General features: G+C 39.0%; 1 protein-coding gene and 1 long non-coding RNA gene across 9 annotated transcripts in view; one reads left to right on the top strand and one right to left on the bottom strand.

Annotated features, from left to right (window-relative positions):
* Nucleotides 1-24142, top strand: part of TMTC2 (transmembrane O-mannosyltransferase targeting cadherins 2) — a 261421-nt gene that overhangs the window by 152648 nt on the left and 84631 nt on the right. The gene's annotated exons all lie outside the window — the stretch shown is intronic.
* The window catches only part of LOC132712599 (uncharacterized), a 28424-nt gene continuing 5183 nt past the window's right edge, over nucleotides 902-24142 (bottom strand). For both annotated transcript variants that reach the window (XR_015728948.1, XR_009623243.2), the window contains one exon: nucleotides 902-1301. This is a non-coding gene — a long non-coding RNA (uncharacterized LOC132712599). The remainder of the gene's footprint in view (nucleotides 1302-24142) is intronic.

Genomic DNA, 24142 nt, shown 5'->3' with positions numbered 1-24142 from the left:
CAGATCATATCATCTTCCAAGCCTGGAGACATCATCCTTTATTATTAAGAGGCATCGACAATCTCCTGGATACAGTCAGTAATACCCCCACCCGTTTCCTGAAGAAGCCAGGAGATGCAAGGTTCCAAAGCACAAGTGACAAAAGTGATGCTGGAGATATCAATATGTTTCTCAGTTGCATATAAATGGCTTTTGATTGAATCAGTGAGCATTATGTGAGTATGAGAACAGTAATCAGTAGTAATCAACAAAAAATTAAATGCACTGCATTGTTATTTGATTAAATTTATGCTTGGAGCTTTTTATGCTCAATATATGAAAAGTCATCATTATATATTATCTATGCTGCTAAATATTCAAACAATTTCTTCAGTGAAATACATCATTATTTTGGTTATTGCTTTTTATTTTATTGTATTACAGAGTAAACCAGTTTACCACCAACACAATACAAATGCAGCATTAAAATTGCTGGAAAAAAATAGTACTGAAAATAGCTACGATTAGCTAAAAAAACCTTATTGTATAAAGTGTCACTATGAATAGATCTAAAAATTATCATAATTTTCTTTCATTTTTATTCTTCTCTGCAATAAAAGTCACCAACAGTTGGTGACTCCATGCTGGTATTAAACTACCATGAATTGTAAAAAAACCTTGAGTGTTTTCACCTTTGAATCTCCTAACATTTCCTCCTCTGCAGCAGCTGAGAGCCGAAAACCAGAAAGTAGCATTTCCAGTTTTATTAAGTCTGTATATTATTATGACTTAAGAGTAAAATCTGTGCTCTTAGTTATACTTAAAACAAGCCATAAGCTATATTTTGAAATCTGTTTGTTTAAATAAATCATAGTACAAACCTTTTATCTAGATTTAGACAAAATATCAAAGAGCAGTATAGTAAATTGAAAGTGGAAATGAATTTTTTTTTTATTTTCTGCAAGGTTCCAGAGGAGACAGAAGTTAGTGGAGGAGGAGAAAAGGAAATCTGAAGCTCATGCTTGTAAATGACAAGCCATAGTTTTCCTGAATATAGCCTTTGAATGTGTTATGATGTTATATTGCATTTTTTTTTCTACTTGGTTTTGCTGTCTGTTGTTCCATCCCCAAGGTCATTACTTTGAGTAGCAGTCTTATATAATTTTAATGATTTTTCCCCTAAAGCAGGGGTGTCAAACTCACATCATCACGGTGGTGTCACGTGATGTATCGGGACTTTTTCCCCCTTCGCTAAACCAGGTGTGGGTGTGGCCAGTGTGTGACGAATCCGGTCCGTGGGCTGGGAGTTTGACAGCCCTGCCCTAAAGTATAAGGATTCAAATAATTAGTGTTAAAATGAACTTTTAATGTTTCTTTCAGTTTCAGCTTTTGCAAAATTCTATGGTTCAATCCACCTATATGCATTTGAAAATGACAAATAGAAAAAGCATAAAAAAGTCAGTTTTTGCATTCACTTTTACAATCATGACATCATAGAGGTTCAGGGGGCCATTTAGGCAATTTCTATTCTAATACTATGCATCATGTAGAAATAAAATTAAAGCCTTGGGTCTTTTTTAAAAACAACATGAAATTATTGGGCATTAATATTTTAATATTATTAATTTCAGGTCCCTTCTAATAGAGAGGGTCAGTCTACAGGTCCAAGGAGTTGGACCTTTTTATAGTTGTGCCTGCATGTGGAACAACCTCCTCCCAGAGACCTGGTAGGCCCCAATCCTGTTGGCTTTTCATAAAGCATTAAAAATCTGAATGTTCTCAGTTTTATTCTTCATTTTTTTTTATTCCAGCCATATTATGGTTTCTTTGTGTATTGTTTACCTCACATTTTGTTTTTTGTTTTAATTTTCTGTAAGCTATCTATAGTCACTATTTTTCACAATATAGGCATTGAGAGAGGTGGTTATATCAATTGTATAAATAAATAAAAACTTATACATGAATTTGCATATTTTAATGATCAAATCCAGCAATAACATGCATACAAACTAACATATACCAGTCCTTCCTATTTGACTTTGACATATTCAAATATGACTTTCTATTTGAAAACTTGGGTGAAATTGACCTGTTTCTTCTAAATTCTTTAATGGTTCGGAAGTAACCTGCCATGTTTACTTTTTGTTGATATCCATTTGATTTGTCAGAACATTTTGTATCAGCAATTTCTAGCAGTGCAGAAAAAGAAGATTCACAGCAGGGCAGCGTGCCAGATGGTTCCTCTGTGTTCTGTTGGGTTTATTTGTGCTTCCATGATGAGTTCCTAATCCCTATTCCTGTTCCTGATTTAGCCTATTTATCACTTCTATCAAACTGCTATATTATTTTTCTTTGCCATTCCCAGCCTTTCTTCCAATGAACACATTAACTATCTTGCTGAGTCGTGTATCAGATACATAGGTTTATAGATTGAAATATGCTTTTTATTAAGGATTAAGAAATCTAGAGAGAAATTGCACCTTCCTTTTTCAGAAATGCTTTTTAAATTATAAAGAATCACGTATCTTAAAATCTATATAATTTATTATAGCTTATAGTTGACATTCATTTCTTAACGGTTCAAAAAAAAAGAGGTAGACTTAGTATGAATTAATGTTTAGCTATCTTCATAGAATCATGGCATAGTAATTTTTTGAAGGTGTTTAAGCTGGTTAAAAAACTGCAAATTGTATAACATTTCTTAGCAATTTTTCTATATTTTCAGTGCCTCAGTGACTTTTAGGCTTCATTTTCTTTATTGCTTAGTTTATATCTTAATTTCAAGCTTCGGAGATGTGGTTGTCCATAAATAAAACATAGTCGCATCAATACCAATTTTAACTATACATTTAATTATGTTAGATCTGTTAATATAATTAGGGCCACTATTTTATCTTCCTTGCTATAGATGATAACCAAAAATTCCCCTAAACTTGTGGCATATTGGTTTCTTAGTAATAAGCACCAAGAATGTAATTGAGTGTTGTGAACTATCTTCCAGCTATGTGCTCACTTGAGTCTAAAAACAATGTCTTTTTCCATTATCTTAGATATATCTGTTCTACTTGGGAATTCTGCTGAACACCAGAATGAAACCTAATAAATTTGTAAAATATACAAAGATATTTTATAACAATATGTAACGAGATGTCCCATGGATAAATATAAATATATATCTAGCAACAGTTTAGCTTTTCTTGATTCACTATTCTCCCAAGACTGACCTGTAGAAATTGAAGCATTTGATAAAGCACCACCCATATATTTTCTGAAGGCTCATAAAAGTTGAAAAACGTTTCAGGCAACAATTGACATCTTGATGAAAATACTTCAACTGGGGCACAACGGTTAAATGAGACAGAATTCTCATTAGATGCATACCTTTAGGAGCTAATGCCATTACTGAAGTCTACTGTGTAAATTGTCTAATCCCATGAGTTTAGTTATTAGCAAAGAGGGATGTATGTAAGATGTTGTAAGAGTGGCAGCATTGTCAGTATAATTTAGCACATACTGTTGAGCTTCAGTAATTGCAAATGACCATGTAGGGTCAGAGGACAGCTTTAGATCATTAAAGTGAGTTGCTGTTATACTAGCTGTCCCTTAACCATGTACAGCATGCAATTATTGCCAAAAACTGAAGTGCAGGCAGATTTAGTATTTCTGAATTAATTAAAATATTTAACTGGTGAATCACCAGAATCAAACAATCTTAAAACCCTCTTCCATCCATATCCATAACAAGATGAGCTACAATAAAAGAGTGTTTTATTTCCCTCCCTCCCAAAAAACAGACTTTAAAGTATCTAACTTGTTTTGAATTAGTAGTTCAAATTGGTAAAATAATAACAAGGTCCATGAGTTGGATTTTATTGTTTACAAGGAATCTAGTATATGATCTTTTGACATATTTATCTGGATTAATAATGCCAATTTTATTTGGATTGTGATGTATGTTATAAATTGTTTATTAAGATATGGGCAGATGTGATCAATTTATGTGGTGGAAGAATTGTAATAATCACAATATCTATATTTAAGTTTTGAAGAGGCACAGTATTTGAAATGGTGTTTCAAAGCTTTACTTGTAAATTAATAACAAACAAAAAACATGTAGATATGCATGTTATCAAATACTGAACTAGAATGAAGACTATATGTGTGATGAATAGGAATATTATGTTATTCCTAATAATTAATAATATTGATATGGATAATAATAGAAATTAGTTTCTATATCAAGCTTTTCTGCATTTCCCGGCTAATCTAAATTTGCTCTTGTTACTGTGGTCCTCTGAGTCTTGGATATTCTTACTTGCGCTTCAGGAGCTGTTCAATTACCTTAATTATTTTTCCTCATCATACAGCTGAAAGTTAGATTTTAGCATCTTCAATAACATAAATCTATATAGTATCAAGTCACAGCTGCAAGATTATGCTGTTATCTCTCTTCTATCCAGTTCGGATATGGACAACTAGTATTAATTTTACTGCACTTCAGTTAACTGCATTTCTACTAATGCATTATATGTTAAGAAAACTATTTATATGAGTAGAACATGAAGCCACCTGTGCAGACTGAAATCTAATTATGCTGCAGCCTACATAACTTCTATTTGGAGAATCAATCCTATAACGAGGCTACTAATTAGCATTTACATTTTGTATTTTGTAATGTTTTTCTCCTGTTCTCAGCTGAATTTTTCTGTCTCTGTTTCCTTTTTGGAATTCCATGCTTATTGGAACATTTTATAGCTTCAAAAAAGCATCTTTGTATCTAGCTGTCCCGTGTTGAAAAATGATGAGATAATGGCAGATCTGACATGAACTATTTGTTAACTTCAAGAGCGATAGATGAGAGGAAGGAAGAGCTAGGTTATCTAAACTGTATATGAAAGAAACTGTATATGAAATAAGGTTTAGGATACAAATTGAGTACAAAGAATATTTGTGTGTACTGTGAGAATATTTGTCTGCCTAATTTTTCTGCTTCTGCACCTCCCTGAAGTCTTTCCTAAAGGATTCAGTAGAATAGTTTTGATGTAAAAAAGAGGGGGTAATGCAGCTGAATGTAGACGATTCTTTTCATAGCATTCCGAGCAGATTACCTTCTTATCACAAGCAGCAGAGTAGTTTTTCTGTATAAGAGCAGTTTTGTTGATATATTTTGATTATTCCTGCAGTCCATATATATTATGTAAACTCTCTGGGAGATTTTCCCCCCCAATCTCCTTATCTGTTGGAGTCAGTCTTCATGTATATGAAGATATGTGTGTGTGTATGTGTGAATACATACATACATACAGTGGTGGGATTCAATTTTTTTAACAACCAGTTCTGTGGGCGTAGCTTAGTTGGGCATGTGGCTTGGTGATCATGTGACCTGATGGGCATGGTTAGCTGGTCATGTGACCGGGTGGGCGTGGCTATGTGCATAGGGACTACTCAGAGGGCTGAAAAAAAGCATTTCTGACTGGTCCTCACACTTTTGACCTGTCCTCGCACTTATGACCATCCTCACATTTATGCCCGTTGCGGCATTCTTAACAACCATGTCACTTATTTCACAACTGCTTCTCTTCATTATGGTGACAAGATAAGGCAAAAACGTAAAATGTGAGGACATCGTAAGTTCGAGGACTGGTCAAAAGTGCGAGGACCAGTCAAAAATAACTTTTTCAGCCCTCTGAGTAGTCCATGTGCACAAAAGGACTACCCAGAGGGCTGAAAAAAGTGATTTCTGACAGGTCCTCGCACTTTTGACCGGTCTTCGCACTTATGACTGATCATCATTTATGCCCATTGTAGCATTCTTAACAACCGTGTCACTCATTTCACAACTGCTTCTCTTCACCATGGTGACAAGATAGGGCAAAAACATAAAATGTGACGACAGTCATAAGTTCGAGGACTGGTCAAAAGTGTGAGGACCAGTCAAAAATAACTTTTTCAGCCCTCTGAGTAGTCCATATGCCTAAAAGGATACAGCAACAGAGAGGGATGAAGGAAGGGAAGGGAAATTAGAGTAGGAGTGAGGGTAAGAGAGGGAGGAAAAGAGGAGGAGAAGGAGAAAGGAAGAGGAAGTAGGGAGGAGAAGAAGAGGGGGGAAGAGAAAGTAAGAAGGAAAGAAAAGAGAGAGGTGGTAGGTTTGAGGAGAAAGATTGCTGTACAATAAAAAAGATGAATGGGAAGAAAGCCAACCCCAAACAAATATAAAGATATTAAGATAAAGAATGAATTGTTAAACTTTAAAGAATAAAAAAGAACAAATATGAATAAATAACAATAGTTAGAAACACACATACAAACATACAATGTATTTTCTTTGAACAGAGTATTTGGCCGGTTCACAAATTTAAACAGTGTTTAGTCATTTCAAATAAATTTACAATTTCTATATTTCCTTTTTGCCATATTTATTCCTCATCTATTTTTTTAAAAAAACCAATATTACCCTTCATCCTCATCTCTAATCTTAATCAAATTCAATTTTTCCCTTCTATTCTATATTATACCCCTTCCCATTGTCATCTATTTTTATATCCATCCTCACATTGGTTAATTATGTAATTATGTAATACAGTTGTTTAATACAAATTCAACATCTTAATATAGATTAATTAGTTATATAACTATCTTTTTTGTATATTAATCAATATGAACATGAATATTCCAATTATTTCCATGCAATCCAATTTCTTACAAATCAATTAATTATATTTACCAATAATAATAAACCAAATAATTTCCCCCATATATTCCTCCAAACCACAACTTAACCATTTCTGCTTTCAACACAATATACAATTAATAGTATCTCAATTATTACAATTCCCTAGTTAAATAGAGCTTTTTTTCTTTTGTGTTTTAAAATCTTGAACTCTCCTCTTTTGCCCTAAATTTCCCATTGTTTGCACCTACCTTTTTTGATGAGGAGAAAGAAAAAGAAAAAGAAATGTCTCTCCCTGCCTCATTTTGTCATGTTGCAGCAGAGCCTGCTTTACTTTCAGTTTCCTTTTAGCTAGGGAAAAAAAAAATCTGCTCCAAGCAGCAAAGAGCTTGCAAACGAGCCTGCAAAACAGCTGAGAGCGAATCAGCTGAGAGTCGGAGGCTGATCTAATCATGCTAATTAACCTATGCTGAAGTTGAAAAAGGCTGTTTTTTTCTTGCTGTTTGCAAGGAGGTAAGTGCTGCGAGGCACAGGTCAAAGGGGGGGCCACCCGCCTTGCGACTTAGCCTCCCTGTCACCCCCCTTTGCCTCTAGCGTCCCTCTGCCGCCCCCCTTGCCGCTTACCGCCCCCCTAAGGCATCCCACTGCCCCTCAGGGGGCGGTACTGCCCACTTTGGCAATCACTGTCTTAACTACTTAACAACCGGTTCTACCAAAGTAGAATCCCACCACTGGATCTACCCATTTATATTTGCAGGCACCTATCTATTCATTTGTTTTCTTTTAACACTGATCAGCTGTAGGGCGGTCCTTTGAAGCCCCACGGCAGCTGCGAGGCCAATAAAATTATAAAAAAACACCGAACCGTTTGTTAAATTGCTGGCTCGCCCACCCCTCGCCCAGTGGTGCAGAGGGGCGGGACAAGGGGCAGGGCGAGCCATCAATTTAACAAACGGTTTGGCCGAACCGCCTAGAACCGGCAGAATCCCACCACTGCATACATACATACATACATACATACATACATACATACATACATTCCACTTGAATAGTGTCTAGTACATTATGAGTTGCCTGTGTGTTGATGCTGATTCAAAGGCATGCATGCACACATATGCCTTCATTCCAAATACATAATACAAGTTTACATATCTGAAGGAATATTAAACATATGTCTTCACAAGGTAAAAATATATATTCTGAGCCCCATATAGAATCGGATTTCCCCCAACGTTTCCTTTTAGCACAAGATTGATCCTTTAAGAAGAGCCACAGAAGCTGGGTTGGAAAAGGAAAGAACTAAGATTTAATCTCTGATTAAAGCTGGAAATGTGCAAGAAAAATCCAGGAAACCATAGGGAGGACTTTTGTCTCCGTAATCCATTTATTCCCATAGAATAGGTAAATATATCTAGCCAGAAAACTGTATTAGAATATTGGTTTATTTTGTTAGGTACTGTTTCAGTTCTATTATCTTTTGCTGTCCTGTTACCTTCAATATAAGTAGAAGTCTGACATTCTTCATATTGTAAGCTATACATAAAGTTCTAAATTTTTATTTAGAATCTTTCTGGAATCTGAATATTAAGTTGAAATTCTCTGTCCCATCTTTTGATAGAAGATTTAGAAATTAGAATTCTTTATTGGCCAAATGTGATTGGACCCACAAGGAAATTGTCTCTGGTGCATAAGCTCTCATAATAATCATAAAAAACATCGTAAATCATAAAATACAACACTCAGTCATAGGATACTAAATAAGCAGTAAACATAGGATACTAAATAAAACAATAAAAATCGTAAGATACAAGCAACAAAGTTATAGTCATAAGAAGATAAGAAAATAAGTAATTGGAAAGATGAGAAGGATAATAGTAATACAGCCCTACTGGGTAGTTTGACATTGCTTTGGGAATTAGTTGTTTAGCAGAGTGATGGCATGGGTGGAAAAACTGTCCTTGTGTCTAGTTGTTTTGGCATGCAGTGCCTTATAACTGTTAGAACTGCAGAAAAAACAATTGCTACCAGACTGCCTTCCATTGAGGAGTCTGTAGATATTATCACAGCCGTCTTTCTGGCTCGTGCAGTATACAGATCCTCAATGGAAGGCAGTCTGGTAGCAATTGTTTTTTCTGCAGCTCTAACTATCCGTTGAAGTCTGTGTCTGTCTTGTTTGATTGCAGTGCCAAACCAGACAGTTATAGAGGTACAAATGACAGATTCAATAATTCCTTTGTAGAATTGTATAAGCAGCTCTTTGGGCAGTCTGAGCTTTCTGAGGTGGCACAAGAAAAACATTCTTTGTGATACTTTTTTGATGACATTTTTGATGTTAGGTGTCCATTTTAAATCTTGAAATATTACAGAACATAGAAACGTGAAGGTCTCTCCTTTGATACTATGTTGTCTAGTATTGTAAGAGGTGATGGAATAAGAGGACGTCTCCTAAATCTACTATAATTTCTACAGTTTTGAGAGTGTTTAGTTCAAGATTGTTCTGGCCGCACCACAAGGCTACAACTTCCCATCTGTAGGCAGATTCATCATTGTCTCGAATGAGACCAATCACTGCTGTATTATCTGCAAATTTCAGTACTTTAATAGAGGGATCCTTTGAGATGCAGTCATTGGTATATAGAGAGAAGAGAAGTGGAGAGAGCACACAGCCCTAGGGTCCACCTGTGCTAATTGTACAGGTATCTGGTGTGATTTTTCCTAGCTTCACCTGCTGCTTCCTGTCTGTTAGAAAGCTATGATCCACTTACAAGTGTGGTCAGGCATGGCTAGCTGAATTAGTTTAGTTAGAAGAGTACCTGGAATGATGCTATTGAATGCCGAGCTGAAGTCTACAAAAGGTCCCTTGCATAGGTCCTTGGAGATTCAAGATGTTGTAGGATGTAGTGCAGAGCCATATTAACAGCATCATCTGCTGATTTATTTGCTCAGTAGGCAAATTGCAAGGGGTCTAATAGCAGATCCGTGATGGTTTTCAGGTGGGCCAGCACTAACCTTTCAAAGGTTTTCATAATTATGGATGTCAGAACAACCGGTCTGAAGTCATTCAGCTTCTTGAGGGAAGATTTCTTCAGCACTGGGATGATAGCAGAGCATTTGAAGCAAGAAGGAACATAACATATCTCTAGTCTGCAGAGGTATCTTTGAAAATGTTCCAATCTGTGCAATCAAGCCAAACTTGTACCTTTAACTTTGCCTCCTCAATCCAAGACTTCACTGATTTAATTGTTGGTTTTATGGTTTTAAGCCTTTGTCTATAAACAGGTACAAGGTGAATCATACAGTGATCAGAGTGTCCCACAGCTGCTCGTGGTAAAAACTGATATGCATCTTTTAATGTTGTTTAGCAGTGGTCTAAAGTATTCTTTTGTCTAGTAAGATAGTTGACATGCTGAAAGTATCTTGGTAGCTCTTTGCTTAAGTTAGCACTGTTGAAATCTCCTAACACAATGAGGAATGAATCTTGGTATCTCTCTTCAGCCCACATAAACTCTGGGCGTTCTCTGTGGGAGCCCCGACCCTCTGGAATGGATTGCCCACTGAGCTCAGGACAGCCCCCGACCTTCTTTCCTTCCGCCGCGAGCTGAAGACGTGGCTCTTCCGCCAATTAAACTGACCCGTTTGGGGGTACACTGGTATAATTTTAAATTGTTTTTTAACTGGGTTATTGATTTTAATTTTGTATTGTATTGTGATTTGTATTGAAGTTGTCATTTTGTAAGCCGCCTTGAGTCCCTAGGGAGAAAGGCGGCATATAAATCGCAATAAATAAATAAATAAATAAATATATAAATAAATAAATAAACAAACTGGTCAGCTAGAGTTTGTAATGCATGTGATGGACATATGGGTGCAGGGGAAGGGACTTGGATTTCTTTTGGGGTGGGGAAAACTTGGGAGACATCAGATTCGGGTTTCCCCAGATGTGCCAATATGACATCTCTAATAAAATGGAACTTTGAGGAAATGCTTGCCTCGGAGTCTTACTTAGTTGGGAGTATTACTTGGAATCCTGACAATTTTCCTCCTCGATGCTCCGCCACTGCACTATATGGGTTTCCATCACCGTCATTAGACCGACTGGGTGCCAATCAAAATCTTCTCCACAGCTTTGTCCCGCCTACTCCAACTGCGCATGTCCAGTCTTTTCACTCAGTCGCTGGTGATCAGACTGGAGTGCCTATTTCTCTATTTTTTAGCGACTATTTTAGGTCTAAATTCAAAGCCTTTTTGCCAATTGGAGATCTAAATTGAAGAGGGCTACTAATTGGAAGGTGTGTTTTTGTTGTGTGGACAGGCGTTCCTGGCTGGGGCGCCTGCCCCTGCTCTTAATTGCGATCATTTTAAACGCTTCAGGGAAGTTCGGGCTTTTCCCTCAGCTGACTTCCGCCGCGAGCGTGGAGCTGGTTAACCGGTGCGCCGGCAGAACCGCCCTCGCTCTTATAGCCCTCAATTTAGCGGCGGCTTTGGAGTCCTGCCTTGCCGGCAAACTCGAATCAGCAGGAGGTCGCTTCCGAAAGAGGTTGATTGTCAGTGTGGCGGTTTGAGGCACCAAAAGACGAGCGGTTTATTGCCAGTATTCTGGAAGGATCAAACGGCACTATTTTGAGGCAGTATTTTTCATAGCGCCACCATTTTTAACCGCCGCTGCTGCGCCCAACCGCCATCTCGTCAGAGCGGTTAGAGGGCTATCTGCCTAACCAAGCCTGGTGGAAGCATTGTGAGGGACTGCGCCAACGTTTGGTCTGGGTCCTGCTTCCTGACTGTTTCTGCATCATCAACAACTGGCTTAATACAGGAAAGTATCTATTATTTAAATTGTTTATTCCAATTTGGGGACGTTGGGAGAGTGATTATGGCAGAGGAGGCATTTTCTTCGGAGTTGGATCAGAGCCCATCTCCTCCTAGAGCTCCTTCTCCTAAGCCACTGAGGCAAAAGAAGGTCAAGACCAAAGCCTCAGTGCATGCTCCCCCTCCTGAATCCTTTCAGTCTGATGGGACCCTGAGAATGACTAGATAAGACCAGTGCAGACATAATGCCCTGGAAAGACAATTTGATAAAGCCAAGCGCTCGGCGCAGGCAACTATTCAAAGAGGGGGAAATGACATAATTATAGTTCATCCCCAGTTGGACCAGGTTCAACAGAGCACGGCTCTGGATTCGGCCTCTAACCTAAAAATTTTTGCAGCCCCAGATGTGACTGTTCAGGATTTGGCCCAGAACCCAGAGGGATTTATATCACAAGAGGCGGTTCCATCAGGGGCCTTCGTTAAGAATTTGCCCTGGACAGTCCCAGAGGCCACTTTCATGCTAACTGTGGCTGGACTTAGACTTGGGGAGGATTCCTTGGCTGGCCAGGCCATAGATTTCCAGGCCTTTTTGGCCCAAACTTTCACCTGAATCTTCCAGACAGGCCTACAACAGTCAGGTTTCCTTGTAGCGCCTATGGACCCGGTGGCCGCCCACACTGGCCATTATCACGCACCTAGAGCTGACCATTCACATTCTGTGCAAGGTTGTAGAATGGCAGAACTGATAGAACCAGGGGAGGATAACCAGGAGGATTTTGAACTATCTGATGATGACGGGGAGGTGGCTGACAAGCCGGCCTTCCAAGGCCTATTTAAACCTACTCTATTTAAGTCACTCCTTCACAAAGCGAAGGTGGCTACAAATATGGATCTTGTTCCAAACCAATCTACTGCTTCCAATAATTCGGCTGAGTCGATGAGTAATCTTTTCCCAGTACCTACCTCTGATTGTGATTTTGTTCCATATCCTGATCTATTTGCCCAAGTTGTCCAGAAACCTTGGGAACGACCAGGTTCGCTCTCAGCTCCCAATAATTTTGATTAAAAGCTTTATTGCGCATCTCCGGAATTAGATACTCTTCTACAAGTACCATCAGTAGATGAACCAGTAGCCAGTCTTTCCTCTTCATCTGTGTTGGTTGGAGATATGGGAGAAGGTTTGAAACAGGAAGATAGAAGAGCGGAGTTAACTTTCAAAAAGACCAACCAAGCAGCAGCCTGGGCTATCAGGGCAGCTACATCCGCATCCTTTTTTAATAGAGCTTCGCTAGTGTGGCTTAGACAACTGAAGGACAGAGTTCCACCCCAAGATAATCGCCTCCAACAGGATATGGCCAAATTGATCGCGGCTGTGGAATATTCCGCGGATGCTTCTCTAGACGCCGCAAAATTTGCTTCTAGAGCTCTTGCGTCTGCCGTTACCTCCAGGCGACTCTTATGGTTGCGACAATGGCGAGCAGATATAAAATCAAAATGGCGTTTGACAACAGCACCATATCAAGGTCATTCGCTTTTTGGAAAATCATTGGATCCAATCCTAGTGGAAGGATGGGATAAAAAGAAAGTGTTACCTTCATCTTACAGATGACCTGATTGTCGTTTTTCTCCATTTCCTCGTCAGCCATTTTGCCCTGAGCAGGGATTCGGAGGGTCCTATTTTCCACGTCCATCTTCCCAACAGTACAACAATTCCACAGACAGATCTTCCTTTCGGGACAGAGGAAGACGCCAGGCTGGGTTCAAACGCCCATTTAGAGGAACGAGTTATCGTTCCTTCCGTCACGGAAAATGACTCCTTGCTGCATCTTCCCATTGGCGGCAAAATCCAATTGTTCTATCACCAATGGGAAATGTCAACAACAGACAATTGGATTGTACAAACTGTGTCGGACGGTCTTCAGTTGGAGTTCGTCTCATCTCCCCCTTCCTGTTATCTTCAATGTCCACTCCCATCGCTTCAGTCCAAACAACATCTCATGGATCTGGAGATCCAGCATTTACTGGAAATAGAAGCCATCGAAGTGGTTCCTCAACACCAGGAGTCCATGGGCTTTTATTTGATCTTATTTCTTGTGCCCCAAAGCTCGGGTGGATGGCGGGGTATTCTAAATCTGAAACACTTGAACCTCCACGTGAGGTACCGCCACTTCAAAATGCACTCCTTGAGGACACTCCTCGGATGTGTTCGTTCCAACGATCTCATGCAATCTATCGATCTGAAGGAGGCATACCTTCACGTCCCAATCCACCCGGCACACCGCCAATTTCTCAGATTTGCTTACGGGAACTGACATTTTCAATACTGGGCTATGCCCTTCGGGCTATCGTCGGCCCCTTGGACGTTCACGAAGCTGATGGCAGCAATGGCGGCCACTCTTCGAGAACAGTCGGTAAGAATTGTCTGCTATTTGGACGACATACTGATACTGTCCTCTATAGTACAAAAGGCTCAATTGGACAGAGAAATGGTGATCAAATCTCTACAGGAACATGGTCTTACGATAAATTGGGACAAGAGTCATCTAGTACCCACGATAAGGATATTGCATCTGGGAGCAATTATAGACTCAAAACAAGGTCTGGTGTTCCTTTTGCCCGACAGACAAAACAGCATAAGGAACCTGATTTCTCAAGTACTGTCTCATAGAACTGTTTCCCTATTAGTGTTGTCCCAACTTTTGGGCAAACTAATCTCGTGTATCAACATTGTACCGTGGGCCCGACGCCATTCTCGTCAGCTGCAATGGCTTCTATTGCCCTTTCAGAAACATGGCGTAGCCAACTCCTTAACAAAGATCAAGGTTCCCCCGTCTGTGAGACTTTCACTGAAATGGTGGCTGTCCCCTGCTTTATCCAAGGCGACTCTGTTTCTTGAACCAGCCAGAGTCATTCTGACTACAGATGCAAGTCTGCTGGGATGGGAGGCCCATCTGGACTCACAATTAGCTCAAGGGACTTGGTCACAGATCGAGAAACAACAGAGCATAAACTGGCTAGAACTGAGGGCGGTCAGACTGGCACTCCACCATTTCCAAAGGCAAGTAGCGCAGAAACATATTTTAATTCTCACAGACAATATGGCCACGAAGGCCCACCTAAGCAGGCAGGGCGGAACAAGGTCCAAGTCTCTCATGATCGAGACAGAAAGATTGATGGCGTGGGCAGAGAGGAACGTACTATTGATAAGAGCTGAGCACATTTCAGGTTCACTAAATCAACAAGCAGATTGGCTGAGCAGAGGAATAATAGATCAGGCGGAATGGATGTTGCATCCGAGACTTTTCAATCTGATTGTCAACAAATTCGGAATACCAATAGTGGACTTGTTCGCCACAGAGAAGAACAAACAACTCCCGAGGTTCTTCTCCAGGTACCCAACTCTGGGAGCAGAAGCTCAGGATGCGCTGAGGGCCCCATGGCCTCGGGGCCTTCTTTACGCCTTTCCTCCTATACCAATCATTCCACATGTAATCAGAAAACTGATGGTCGAAAAGGTGGACCTCATTTTGGTAGCTCCGTACTGGCCACGTTGGGAGTGGTTTGCAGACCTGAAAGATCGATCAATAGAGAATCCATGGAGGTTACCACTGGACAGTACTTCTCTAAGCCAAGGAGCAGTCTTTCATCCAAATCCGGAATGGCTTCAGTTGACCGTCTGGTGCTTGAACGGATACGTCTCATGAAGGACCCCTACCGAGTGACGTCATTGCCACTATTCAAGCAGCCAGACGGCCAGCAACAATTCGCATCTATAATGCGACTTGGAGAAAGTTTGCTCAGTGGTGTTTAGATCACCATACAGATCCCACGTCTGCATCTATTCAGGACATTCTTAAATTCCTGCAGTTAGGTTTCGATAAAGGCCTAGCTCCAGCAACTCTGAGATGCCAGGTGGCAGCTTTAGCCACAGTTCTCTCTTCGGATAAAGGTCACCCTCTATCGCATGATGCAAGAATCAGATCCTTTTTGCATGGTGCTCTAAATTTAAGACGGCCGGTGGTACATAGATTCCCAACTTGGGACCTTAACTTGGTTTTACAGTCGTTAACATCTGGACCATACGAGCCCATCAAGGATTCATCTCTACGTAATCTGACAGTAAAACTAGCGTTTTTGTTGGCGGTAACCTTAGCTAGGAGGGTGTTGGAATTGGCCGCCTTGTCAATTCGGCAGGATTTGTGCGTGTTCTTCCCAGATAGAGTGGTCATGAGATTGGATCCTGCATTCATTCCTAAAGTCAATTCAATTTTTCACCGTGCTCAGAAGATTATATTACCAAACTTCTGCCCAGATCCGAAACATCCGATGGAGAAGAGGTGGCACACTTTAGATGTGCGTCGAGCTCTGAAATATTACTTATCAAGGACAGCTGAATTCAGAAAGTCAGAAGCTTTATTGGTCTCGTTTCTGCCATCGACTATGGATCAGAAAGTTTCCTCAGCAACGATTGGCAGATGGATCAAGTTATGCATTTCTTCCACATATAAGTTGCAAAGTTCTCAAGCCCCTGGGGGTATAGTTCCACATTCCACAAGAAGTGCTGCTACTTCGGTAGCTTGGGCCACTCAAGCATCTATAGATGAGATTTGTAGAGCAGCCACTTGGTCATCTATATCCTCTTTTATAAGACACTACAGATTGGACACCTTTGCCTCCGCAGATGCGGCTTTTGGCAGGAGGGTTTTGCAAGCTGTAATTCCCAGCCGTGTCCAGGGGAAGGCGGCAGTTCCCTCCCAAATGAGTTAGGCTTGGGTATGTCCCATACAGTGGAGTGGCGGAGCATCGAGGAGGAAAAGGGGACGTTGTCTTACCTGAACGTCCATTTTGTCCTCGATGCGCCGACACTCCGACCCTCCCAGTTCCTGTCCATCGCCTGGTCCAGCTGGGGTTTTGTTTATTTTTCCTCTACAGCGCAAGTACCATGAGGATAGTGGAGGAAGGGTACATCAAGGTCGATGCTTCAGGTCCTGTCGTTCCTACGGTTACAGTCTGGTGATGGTTCTGGAGGGACTTCGTGAAAAGACTGGACATGCGCAGTTGGAGTAGGCGGGACAAAGCTGTGGAGAAGATTTTGATTGGCACCCAGTTGGTCTAATGACGGTGATGGAAACCCATATAGTGGAGTGTCGGAGCATCGAGGACAAAATGGACGTTCAGGTAAGACAACGTCCCCTTTATGCAAACTTGTGGAGGAAGACAAATAGAATAAATGTGGAAAACTCTTGTGGAGCATAAAACGGTTTGCAGTCTCTAAGTCCATATCACAGAATTTCTTTAGTGTAGTTACTTTTTACACCATTGGTTGTTGATATCAAAGCAGAGGCTCCCCCCCCTTCTTTTTACTGGATGTTTCTGCAATTCTGCCTGCCCTCTGTATCACCAGTAGTATATAATGCACCAATGGAGTATTTGGATCATTCTATTATTGTATTTTTTTCTTTTTAAAAATGAACCTCCTGTAATTCTTATTTCTTAACTCTGAATGTATACATTTTAATATTTGAAGTTCAAAAGTGATATTTACAATTCATCTTTTGATTTTGTTCATCTCTTGTGGATTTAATTATCTTCCATAAAAGGAAAGGAAGGGTTCTAGTCACATGCCTCAATGCTACAAACCTAGGACAATTTCTTTTTGCATATTTGTCTTTTAAATAGCAGAAAACAGCACAGAAGTTATAAGGCTGCTATTTCTCTCACATACCAAGGTTAAAGGAAAGATGAGGTGTTTCCTGGAGGTCAAGTCAGTGGTGGGTTGCCCCTGGTTCGCACCGGTTCTATAGAACCGGTAGTAAAACCGGCAGGAGGCCCCGTCCACCGACCCCGATGTCACCAAAATGCTTCTGCGCATGTGCAGAAGAGTGCGCGCACACACACACACGAAGCAAGCACAAGCACAAGCACACGGCCCCGTTGCAAACCGGTAGTAAAGGTAAGTAGAACCCACCCCTGGGTCAAGTGGTAGCAGCAAGAACAATTGAAAAGCCAGGGTATTAATATCTTGAGGATTAAGATATTCTGCTCACCCTGTATAGGAATCCTGTGTAGGATTAAGATACTGCTCACCCTGTGTAGGAATCAATGAATACTGATTTATACTGAAAATGTAGTCTTCCTATGAGAATAATTATAATTCTGTTGGAAACACACACATGTATTGCTTTTTTGTTTCATTTGCTTTGAAGTTATATGGATTTGAGTCTCTGGAGTCCTTGGTGTTGTCTGAGCTAAGTTGTTTTCTTGTGAATGTTTCATTAGCAGACTAGGTAACATCATCAGTATTAGTTTGGAAATGAAATATCGGGGAAAAAATAACCAAGCTCAGAGAGCACCAAAGACTCCACAATTTAACTCTGAGCCACAAATAGTCTTTTCTGTCACGACTAAGAGTCTTTTAATTCAATCGGTATCAATGAAAATAATAATATGTGTAGCCAAATTTCCAGATTTATTTTGACAATAAGAAAGGATTCCATTGCACAATCCTGTGGACTTACATATTTTTCCTAATCTAGAGGCTTGTGGAAGAAAGTACTTTTCTTTTGGATGAGATATCCATCTTACCTTATTTCTTCCTTTACATGTACAGGTAGTTACATCAATCTACAGTTATACCATATGAAAGCCATATTTTGTTAATACCATTCTTCTAATCTTCTATTTTTAATAGATAGTGATACATACTACAGTTCATATATACATGTGTGCTAATAAATGTTTTTACATTTAAATGTTTTAAGAAATACTCTCTTAAATTAGCCTTTCTTTCTTTAGTTTATTTTTTTCCTTCAATGATATATCTTCAGGCTTTAAAGCCATATAATGCTCTTTCCACTGAGTTGCAAGATTTATTAAACCAGGTTATTCAATCAAAACAAACTATTTCCTATTACAGCCTTGGAGAAGGAGGAAATGTATATAAATTATAGTAATAGAATGAAGCAACAGCGCATATATAGCAAATGTATCAAAAACAAGAGAAAACACTATAAATTACAGAAAGTTTGGGTATCTTAGAGCCCAGATATTCTACATCAATATGTGCTTTCTCTCCCTTTACTTTTCATTCAGAAATATTGATTACAATATGTTCATAACTTTAAGCATTCTATATATTTTATTTTCCCCTGTTTCATCTGAATATGTGGATAACTTTCAATTCTATACCAGTAAACAACCTCTTGGGGGCAATATGAACTATATTTGGACATGCCAGACATGTTAAAAATAGCTAGTTATTGTCCGTTTGACTTGCACTGTTTCCCAGTAAAAGAAGTCTGTTGAACTTATTTGAAAACAGTTCCTTAATCAATTCTTTTCTACTCTCAAAAAGTAATAAATTCTTGCTTGATTTTATAGCTTCCGCATTCAAGGAAAATGATAAACCACAGTGCATAACTGTTTATAGTTCATCATAAGCTAAGATTTCTTCATTAGTATTATTCCTAGGCAAACAAAATTGCTGCAATTTGCTCACTCAGTTCATTTTTATTGCTTTGCCTCCTCTACTTCACTTTTGTGTGGATTAGGAGTTGAGAAGGGCTCAAAAATAAACTAGGTATAAGTCAGGAAATGATAAACAAGCAATATATCAGCCACAAATTTAGCAACAAAGAGTGGCTGAAACTTGACTTTCAGTCTGAAATCAAGCCATGGTTTATTCACACATTAAAATAGCTGGACAATAAGCAAATCACTTAATGACTAAAAGTCATTAAGTAATGACTTAAACTTCAGGAAAAATGAATGGTCTGAACATATGAGGAATATAGGTGGTTTAGAAATACAATACATATATATGTATATATGCAGCTATGGCTGCAATTTGAGAAACTTGGTTTACGTAGGAAAATACCCAGTTGAAGAAAAATAAATACAAAAACCTACAATAAGAGAAGAAAGCAAATACTTAGCCTCTACGGGGAGGGAACATATAGTAAGGGTGTGGCTAACTGATGAGGACCAATCAGTCTGAAATAGATCTATATTAGTCTCCCAATAGGCAGCAAAATGCTTCCTTGCTGTCTGAAGAAGCCTAGGATAGTGGATGTGATTTCACTGAGCTATGGCTGCAATTTGAGAAACTTGGTTTACGTAGGAAAATCCCCGGTTGAAGAAAAATACATACATACATACATACATACATACATACATACATACATACATAGGGAGGGAGGGAGGGGTGCATGTGTAAGCCAAGTAATAGCTTTTGGGAGGTTCAGTGGACAGAGCAGATATCCATTTAATATGACCTCATATAGGATAGGATAGGGAAAGGGAAAGGAAAGGAAAAGAGTGCTTTTTATGTCAAATGTCATTAGAGTGGTACTTCATTATTGTTAATTAGTTCCAGGAGGCACTATGAGTACTAAAAATGATGAGTACCAAATAAACCATGTGACTTACCATGTGATTCTTTGCTTCAGCCTGAAAGCCTTACGCACGGTCACTCAAGCACTCGTCACTTCTTGTCTGGACTATTGTAACGCTCTCTACATGGGGCTCCCTTTGGGGTGCACCCAGAGGGGCCAACTGGTGCAAAATGTGGCCGCGCGGGGGATTATGGGAGCGACGGGGCGCTCCCACGTGACACCTCTCCTGCGCAAGCTGCATTGGCTTCCGGTGGACTTCCGGGTGTGCTTCAAGGTGTTGGTGACCACCTTTAAAGCGCTCCATGGTTTAGGGCCGGGGTACTTACAGGACCGCCTTCTGCCACCAATTGCCTCCCACCGGCCGGTTCACTCCCACAGAGAGGGCCTCCTCAGGGTGCCGTCAGCCAGACAATGTCGGCTGGCGACCCCCAGGGGGAGAGCCTTCTCTGTGGTAGCACCTACCCTCTGGAACGATCTATCCCCAGAGATACGAGTGATCCCAGACCTCCAGACTTTTCGTCGGGCCCTAAAAACTTACTTTTTCCAGTTAGCCGGCCTGGCCTGATTCCATATTGGTTTTAACGTTTGATACTGATTTTTAATTGAAATGTTTTAAATTATGGGCCAAATTTCATTTAATTATTTTTAAAAATTATTTTAACTTTTGTGTACAAATGTTTTTATTCTGGCTGTTCACCGCCCTGAGTCCGAAAGGAGAAGGGCGGTATACAAATCTAATAAAAGATAAAAGATAAAGATAAAGATAAAGGACTTGGTGTCTGTTCCTTTTTCTATTTCAGTGACCTTCCCAGCATGGCTGACTTCCTGTCTGCCCTTTGAGGTCACCCTCCCATTTCCTTTTGCAGTGAGCTGCAAAACGATGAGTACAGGGACAACATTTTTGCATCAAAATGTACCGAGTACCAAATTCAATGAGTTTGAAGTAGTTGAATACCAAGGTAGCACTGTATTTTCTTGCCAATTTGCCTGCTAAATTTTAGCATAAAAAATAATAGGAAAAATATTATTATTAGCTTGTTCTTCTAACCTTTGCTTCATATGCAAACTTTTCTGCTCAGTTCTGTATTCAGTCATGCAAGATTCTTTTTTTTGTAATGAAAGCCAGTACACAAATTTCTCAGCTTGTTTTCTTTTTACTGATGATGTCATTCTTGATGTGCCTTAAATTCTGTTTAAATCTTCTTGAAAGGACAAGACAATGTAACAAAATGTTGGTTGTCCCTCTGATTCTGTATTTTTCAAACAAATACTGAAGCCATTAATATAATTAGCAGACGTTCAGCATAATGGTTTTTTTTTTCTTTGAAAATGTAATTAGTTCTGTTTTACTCACTCCTTTTATTAAATGCATTCAGAAGATTCCTTTAGTTTTTGTTCCAGATGTGTCTATGGATTTTAAATAACTCTGCATCTAGTTGCAAATGAATAAATTTGCAACTAAATAAATACATAGCATAAACTCATTGTTATTTAACAAATGTAGTTGTGTTTTCTGGAAACTCTTGCTGAATGCAAGTATGGAGGCTGCTGCTACTTTTGGTAACTTGGGGAACAATATATTTACGTTCAGTCAGTTCACAGTAAATTTTCCAATGTTTGTTTCTTTGCAAATCAATTTGCTTTTAATACACTGTAACCTTAAACTCCCCAAATTAGAATGTTTCCTTGATTTGGAAATTGGAAAGTTACAAACTAACTTGCTTATAATACAAATAAACAAGTAGCCCTTGACTTACAACAGTTCATTTAATTACAACAGCACTGAAAAAGTGATTTATAAACATTTTTCACACTTATGACTGTTGCAGCATCCCCATGGTTACATGATCAAAATTCAGATGATTGGGAACTGACTCATATTTATGATGTTTGCAGAGTCCCGGGGTCATGTGATGCCCTTTTGAGACCTTCTGACAAGCAAAAGCAATAGGCAAGCCAGATTCACATAACAACCATGTTACTAACTTAACAACTGCAGTGATTCATTTAACAACTGGGGAAACACTCTCTTAACAAATGTCTGATTTACCATATTTTTTGGATTATAAAACGCACCTTAAAAGGGGGTGAAAATTTAGATGCGTTTTATACATTGAATGTAGCTCCACCCACCCACTGGCCCCCACCCTTTGGCCTCTGCCTCCAAGCAGTTACCTCCTTGCAGCAAGCACCAAGAAGAAACAGCTCCTTTCAGCTTCAGCACAGCCTAATTAGCACAAGTTGATTGGATTGGCCTCCCGGCTCTCAGCTGTTTTGCGTGGGCCTCTGCTGCTTACTGCAGGGAGGTAAATTGCTGGAACAGATTTTTTTTTTCCTTGCGCTAATCAAGCTATGCTGAAAACAAAAATGAAAGTAAAGCAGGCTGTTTGCTGTTTGCTGCAATGAGGGAAACTTGCTGGGAGGCAGAGGCAGATTTTTTTTCTTGCTTTCCTCACCAAAAAAGGTAGGTGCATTTTATAGTCTGGTGCGTCTTATACCCCGAAAAATATGGTAGATTATATTACTCTAATCAACCCCTTTATTTCTGGGTTATTCAAGCATTCCCTCCAATCTTTTCCTTTCAAGATTAGTTCTGAGAATAAAATCCTTTTTTTTTTTTTTGTTTTCTAAAACTGATCAAAATCTTGTCCTTAAAATCAAAATGATACACATGGGTCTTACCAGGCATGGAAAAAAAAAGTATTTATCTTTTAAAACCCCTTTCTCCCTACCCAATAGACCTTCTGCCTCTCTTCTGCTTAACCTGTTACCATTTACTGACTCCCTATGGTCCTTCATCTGCTTGACAGTCAGAGGAATTAAGCCTCCTTCAAAGGCATACAGGTATTTAGTTGAAAATATATGTCAACAAAAGCTTTTGGAGCAAGCTAAAATATATTTTTATACTGTTACAATGACAGTATTTCATTACCAAATAGCAGCGATTCATGGATTTACTGAAATAAAAAACAATAATATATAAACTATTTAACTTCACTTTTATATTTCCGATAGTTTTCTGTATTGCTTTTGGACATGAGTGTAGAAGAATTCTATGTATATTGTATTTATTTTTTATTTTTATTTTTATTTTATTTATTTTTACCCTCCTTTTATTATTATTTTTTTTACAAATAAATCAAGGCAGTGAACATATCCAACATACCTTCCTTCTCCTATTTTCTCCTATTTTCCCCACAACACCACCCTGTGAGTTGAGTTGAGCTGAGAGAGAGTGACTGGCACAAGATCAGCCACCTGGTTTTCATCGCTAAGGTGAAATTAGAACTCACGGTTTCCCAGTTTCTAATCTGGTGCTTAAGAACTTGACCAAGATGACTCCTACTAAAAAGGAGTATGCTGCTGAGTTTAAGATGTTTTACCTTATTCCAAAAGGAAAGGTAAAAGATCCATTAGTAAAAGATCCTTATCTGTCCATTACGGTTTTTCAAATAATCTAAGATGTCATTTAAAACCATGTCTTTGCATTAAGGTACAAGTTATTGTCAAAATTTGCAGGCTAGCTTTGCATTCCAAATCTTATTGTGTATTTGAAATATTCAGCTTGGGATACTTTATAAGCAAAGAATGTATTACTGTTCAGAGACCTTGCATTATATCTTACGGAACTTTCAAAAGCTCCTGGAATCCTAGGAATGAATTCAACATCTGCAGTATTTTGAGAATATATAGATGAAATGGGACAATGTTAATCACATAACCATTATAATTTTTGAAGTCAGAAGGTCGTATCTTCATTATTGTTATATTAAATTATGTAGTTGAATTTCACTGAAGGGTTTACAATTTTGAATATAAAAGTTATAAGTACATGATTAATGTTCGTTATTGTTTTTTATTGTTTTATATTTTATTTTATTGTTTGTAAGTTGCCCAAAATCACTGAGACTGAGTGGGTGGCCATATAAATCAGATAGCAGACTAGCAGGCGGGCAGGCAGGCAGGCATTAACCAGATTTCCCTAATCTTGTATCTTTTAGCTATTTCAACTCTTAATTCTTTTTAATCATGGTCTGAAACCTCAAGAATTAGCTGTTTGGGGAATTGAAAAATCTTATATTTTAGATGTGGTTATCAGAAAAATATCAGTTTTATGATATACCTATGACTGTATATTAGTTTCCTCCAACCTGGTATTTAACTACACTTAACTACAAAGTCCAGTAGCCATACTGATTGTAAAATTCCAGAGGCTGTAATTGTTATCTGGTATGAACTGAAATTCAGAGCATTTAAAATAAAATGCCTTGACTATTTTTAATGAAGTATAAAC

The sequence above is a fragment of the Pantherophis guttatus genome, chromosome 7 (assembly GCF_059756535.1).
Source record: "Pantherophis guttatus breed Tessera chromosome 7, ASM5975653v1, whole genome shotgun sequence".
Taxonomy (NCBI): domain Eukaryota; kingdom Metazoa; phylum Chordata; class Lepidosauria; order Squamata; family Colubridae; genus Pantherophis; species Pantherophis guttatus.
Note: the sequence above shows the minus strand (reverse complement) of the source record. Positions and strands in the feature narration are given on the sequence as shown.